This window comes from Vulpes vulpes, chromosome X (genome assembly GCF_048418805.1).
Source record: "Vulpes vulpes isolate BD-2025 chromosome X, VulVul3, whole genome shotgun sequence".
In the NCBI taxonomy this organism is placed as follows: domain Eukaryota; kingdom Metazoa; phylum Chordata; class Mammalia; order Carnivora; family Canidae; genus Vulpes; species Vulpes vulpes.
Genome location: NC_132796.1, coordinates 87845896 through 87851895, shown reverse-complemented (window position 1 = coordinate 87851895; position 6000 = coordinate 87845896).

Sequence of the window (6000 nt, the reverse complement as noted above, 5' to 3'; positions counted from 1 at the left end):
TGGGCTGTGTGTCAGGGTACACATTAATCCTCAAATATTAGAGGTTTACCCTGCACTCTCATCTTGAGAAAATAGTGTGGGCTCCAAACAACCTATTGTACTGCCAGGAACAGCTATCTAGCATTTTCCCCCCAGTTTTCATCTACTCCAGGGAATGGAAGGAGGGAAGGAAAGGGAGGGATGGAGGGAGACAAGGAGAGAGAGAGGAAGAAAGAAGGAAAGACAGAAAAATTACTTTTGACCTGGGGCACATGGGTGGCTCAGTCGGTTAGGCAACCAATGCTTGGTTTTGGCTCAGGTCATAATCTTGGGGTTGTGAGATCGAGTCCCATGTCGGGCTCAGTGCTCAGTGGGGAGTCTACTTGAGGATTCTCTCCCTCTGCCTCTCCCCCCACTTCTCTCTCTCTCTTTTTCTCTCTCTCTCTCAGATAAATCTTTTAAAAACTACTTTTGATTTTAAGTGTTTTTAGAAGCATAAAAAAGTTAAGATTCTAACATCCTGAGATTCAAACGTCGAAGTCTTTTTCTAACAACAGTGCATTTGGAAAATGTCATGTCACTATCAGTTCAGTACAATGAAGGTAAATAGCATAACACGGTATTGTAAAAGCAAGATACATCACTGCCACCAGGATTATTATTTTCATATAAGGGTACAGGAGGGGCGCCTGGCTGGCTCAGTTGGTAGAACCTGCAAGTAAGTTTGAGCCCACATTGGATATAGAGATTACTTAAAATATATATATTTTAAGATTTTATTTATTCATGAGAAACACACAGAGAGAGGCAGAGACATAGGCAGAGGAAGAAGCAGGCTCCACGCAGGGAGCCTGATGCAGGACTCAATCCCAGGACCCTAGGACCATGCCTTGAGCCAAAGGCAGAGTCTCAACCCCTGAGCCACCCAGGCGTCCTGAGATTACTTAAAATCTTTTTTAAAAATGGAGAAGGAGGGATCCCTGGGTGGCGCAGCGGTTTGGCGCCTGCCTTTGGCCCAGGGCGCGATCCTGGAGACCCGGGATCGAATCCCACGTCGGGCTCCCGGTGCATGGAGCCTGCTTCTCCCTCTGCCTGTGTCTCTGCCTCTCTCTCTATCTCTCTGTGACTATCATAAATAAATAAAAATTAAAAATAAATTAAAAAATGGAGAAGGAATTAGTGCCAAAATAATGGTATGTGTTTCATAAGCTACTGTTTATTAAAGTTCCCTTTCTATGGTTTATTTCGAAACCTCACAATAAAGTTTGAAATAGGTTCTCTTAACAGCCTATTGCAGATTAAAAAAAAAAAAAGAGGCTCTTTCCCAAAAGTAGAAGTCAAAGATAATTAAGTGGAACAGGAGAGACAGATTTGAAAATTAAAGAATTCATCCAGGACACCCAATATCCAAATAATAGTTATAGAAATAAAAAAATAGAATCATGATCATGTGAGAAATAATCCAAGGTGAAGTCTCAAACATGAAGGACAAGTTTTTAGATTGAAAGGGCTCATAAGAGCCCAGCCCCAGTAAATGGAAGGAGATACTCAAGAAGGCATGCCATTGTTAAATTTTAAAAAACTAGAGACCCAAAGAAAACTTTTAAGGCTTACAGGTAAAGAAGAGTTACACCTAGAAAACCAGAAATTAATAAAGGAATCAGACTTTTCAAAAGCAACACTAGAAGCAAGAATATAGTGGAATACAGTGTTCAAAATTCTGAAGGGAAATTGTTTCTAATTAGGAGTTCTTCACCGAAGGCTAGTTTTAATTATATGTAAAGCTATATTCAGACACAGAAGGGTTTTATTCAAAATTACATCCCTCACAATCATTCTAAGGAAGTCATCACAGGGTGTAATCCAGCAACGCCAGGGTGTCAAGCAAGAAAGAGGACCACCTGAAATGTGGGGAGCAGAGTCCATCAAAGAAGAGAACCAAAGGGAGCTCCCCGGATGACAGGTGGGGGGTGGGCCTTGAAGGCAAACATACGGAATGGATCAGGAAGCAAGCAAACTGCACGAGAGTTGTCTCCAAGAAAAAGAAATGGAACTCGTCAATTATGCATATGATATGTGACCATGCTGAATGGGGTTTTGTTTTTTTTGTCAGCGAGTTTGGGGCTGAATTCATGACAGGTACATAGAAAAACAAACTGAATCAAAAAAGAGACAATAAAGGGAAGACAAGATAAAGGAAATACAACTTAATGATACTCTACATGGGTCAACTGTGTGCAACGATTATACATATAATGCAAATATTGAATATTTTGTTTTGTTTTTAAAGATTTTATTTATTTATTCATGAGAGAGACACAGAGAGAGAGAGAGAGGCAGAGACACAGGCAGAGGGAGAAGCAGGCTCCATGCAGGGAGCCTGATGCAGAACTCAATCCCAGGGCCCTGGGATAATGATCTGAGCCAAAGGCAGATACTCAACCACTGAGCCACCCAGGCACCCCAATATTGAATATTTTAACCCCAATGTTTTGTATTTGCAGAAATGTAAGTGCATGTGGGGTAGGTGTGTGTGCGTGCATGTGTGTGTATGTGTGTGTATGTGTGTGTTGGGGACATATAAGAAAGCTAGATCCTCATCTTTCATAGCAGAAATTCAGAAATAGGTAGTTTCTAAACCTAAATAAAAATAGGAAATATCATTGTTAGGGTGTTAGTCAGAAGAGTTATATACCAAAAGAACCAGCGAAAAATGTTAAAGCAGTTTAAAACAACACACATTTATTAGCTCACACTTCTGTAGGTCAGAAGTCCAACAAAGTATGATTGAATTTTCTGCTTGGAGGTCTCATAAGGCTGAAGTCATGTAGTTGGCCAGCCTGGGCTCCTATCCGGAGACGCTCGGGGGGAGAATCTACTGCCAGGCTCGTTTATGTTGTTGTCAGGATCCAGTTCCTTGTAACAGTTTCTAATGACCTCTTCCATCCTCAAGTTGGCAACAGAACTTTGAGTCCTTTCGGTGCTTCAAATCTGTCCTCCTCTTCCATTTTCAGCCAGAGAAATTTCTCTGCTTTTAAGGACTCAAGTGATTAGATTGGCTGACCTGGATAATGCAGGATAATCTCCCCATTTTAATGTCTATAATCTTAATCCCGTCTGCAAAGTCCCTTTTGCCATGTAACAGCGTTTTTACAGGTCCCAGGGATAGGGTGAGGGCATCTTTTCTGGGAGCAGTTATCAGGGGTCAGGAGTGGTGGGGCAGGGGACCGCTGTTTTATATAAACCCTATGGTGTTCTTCAACTTTATACATTATGTACATGTTTTATTTTGAGCAAATTAAAACAAAAGGTTAAATTCAATGACCATATGTGCAAGTATTGAATTCAAAAGGACTCTATTTTAGGTAATATATCAAATATCATTATACAAGCAATCTATATTATACAAAATCCATTTTTTGTGTATGTTTCTAGACAAAATGACCTAAGATCTGCAAGGCAGGGTAAGGAATAGTTGTTAGGCCTAATCATGGCTGGGCCCTTGTGAAAAATCTGATTTGGATGGACCACAGGGCTCATCCAATGTATCAATTCCTCTGTTCTTACCATTGTATTAAAGGAGCCACTCTGCTTATTTTTGGCAGTTACTGCTCATAGCTAGCTACTTCCTGTAGCAACAGTAGGTGACTGTAAATGCATTTTCTTGATATGCAAAACAAGTCATTATCTTAGTTTTTGTTGGAAGTCAGAATAGAGCTAATCTAGTCCAATCTCCCCATTTTACAGATGACAACACTGATGCCCATAGAAAGGAAGGTACCTGCCCATGGTATTGCTAGTGTTTGTAGCAAAGATCCTCACTTCTGAATGAGTTCTACAACTTATGGCCAGTGTTATGAACTTTGCACGTAATGAAAAATTGCTAAGTCTAACATTTTCATCTTATAGATAGGGAAGCAGATGCAAACAGGAAGAAATGCCTGCCCAAGGTCATTTGGAACTCCTGAATTCTAATCTAGGTTACTTTGCCCTGTGCAAAGCACACTGATGAATGAATGCACAAATAAATCTGAAAAGCTGTAAAAAGCTCACCTAAATGGTTGAAATTCTCAAATAGCTTCTGTTTGATAAGCAATTTGACAACAATTTGAAATAAAATGTTTCTTCTTTAGGTAGCTTTCTTCCTATGACAAGTAAACATATCACTGGCCTTCTAATACAGGCTCTAATGTCAGGCTGACTTGGTTTCCAATTCTGTCTCCTTTACTAGCTGTGTGATCTTGCATATACAACCCATTTTATTTTTTTAAGATTTTATTTATTTGGGAAAGAGAGAGTGAGAGGGAGAGAGCATGAGCAGGGGGAGGGGCAGAGGGAGAGGAAGAAACAGACTCCTCGCTGAGCAGGGAGCCCAACATGGTGCTCCATTTCAGGACCCCGAGACTATGACCCAAGCCAAAGGCAGACACTTAACCGGCTGAGCCACCCGGACACCCCCAACTCAATCATTTTATATCTCAGTTTCTTCATATGTAAAATGAATATAATAATGCCACCTATCTTCATGGGAATCACATGGGAATTTAGTGAAATAGTCCATAGAACTTGGCACCTGGTAGCCAGTTAATCACTATTTTCTCTGTTTATGTAATGTTTATACTTAATAAATGTTGAAAGCTAGCAATGAAATATTTTTCTGTTGCTAATAGTAAACTAATAGTGTGACCATTAGGAAAGACAGTTAAAGGCCAACGAACCTTAAGGAAGAAATGATCTTGGGGATTGATATAAAAAATATCTAGCACATCCAAGTGACAATAAAACTCCTCCCTTGCTTAAAGCAAAAGCATGCCAAGATTTAGCCAGAGTATTCACACACCACAAAATACTTGTTTTTGATCTAATCATCATGGCTTTAAAGAAGAGTCTCTGAAATAAATGTTTCCTTTCTTTCTTCTAAAACTACTAATAACTCTAACAGCATAATGTGTTACTCAGTGAGCACAAAGTCATGCTTGTAAAAGAGCAGGACTTCATGGAAATGACAAAGTGGTAAATTATTCTGGAAATCAAATATACTTCATTCTGGCTCCTCTCTCCGAGACAAGGTGAACATGTTTATGACTACAAAAATTTGTTTTCCACAGATCTCATATAGATATACAACCTTGAGTGTCTGTACTCAAATGTTTTCTGTCATAATCCTCAGTGTATTGATGTAAAGAAGCAAAACTTTCTTATTAAAAACACAACTATACTTACCTGGAAACAGATTTCTGGAATCTTCTTGGATCATTCTAGATAGTTCCAGAAATAATCTCTCTGAGATCAGCAGCCCCTACCCACTCCCTAGGGTTTGGCTCTTGTAAAGATTCAGGGTAATTCTGTGGTCTGGCTAAAGACCCACTCGGAGAGCTTAACACTGTTAAATAATAAAAATTCAACCAAGTAAATTTTAAAGATCTAACTGGCTTTATTATTTGACTCATGAATAGAGCAATATCTCATCTATCAAGTAGAGAGGAGTTCCAAAGAGCCACAGAAAAGAAAAGGCTTTTAAAGGTAGAGAGGGTGTGGAGCCTAAGTGGCTCAGTTGGTTAAGCTTCGAACTCTTGATTTCAGCTCAGGTCATGATCTCAGGGTTATGAGATGGAGCCCCACATAATCAGACTTCAGATTCCCTCTCCCTCTCATTCTTCCCCTCTCCCACCTTCCCTCTAAAAAAACCAAACAAACCAAGAAAGGGAGTGGAAAAAAGGAAATTATCAGCAAGGAATCCATTGTTTTAAACAAGGTCACTCTCCTAAGAGGAACGGAAAGGGTCTATCAGTAAAATTTCCAGCGCTGACCAGGAAATTCCATGTTGACGAGTTAAAGGTTACACTCTGGGAGGTTGAAACTACAGTTAGTTTAGGTATTAAGTCTTGGTTTACTAGTTTATTAAGTTTGGGTAATGACACCATTTTGGGCCTGTGGTTTTCTTTTTAACATGAATGAGGAAAAGAAAACCCCTCCATGACATTCAACCCATTTTGCTGTAGTTATAGAAAATATGAAACC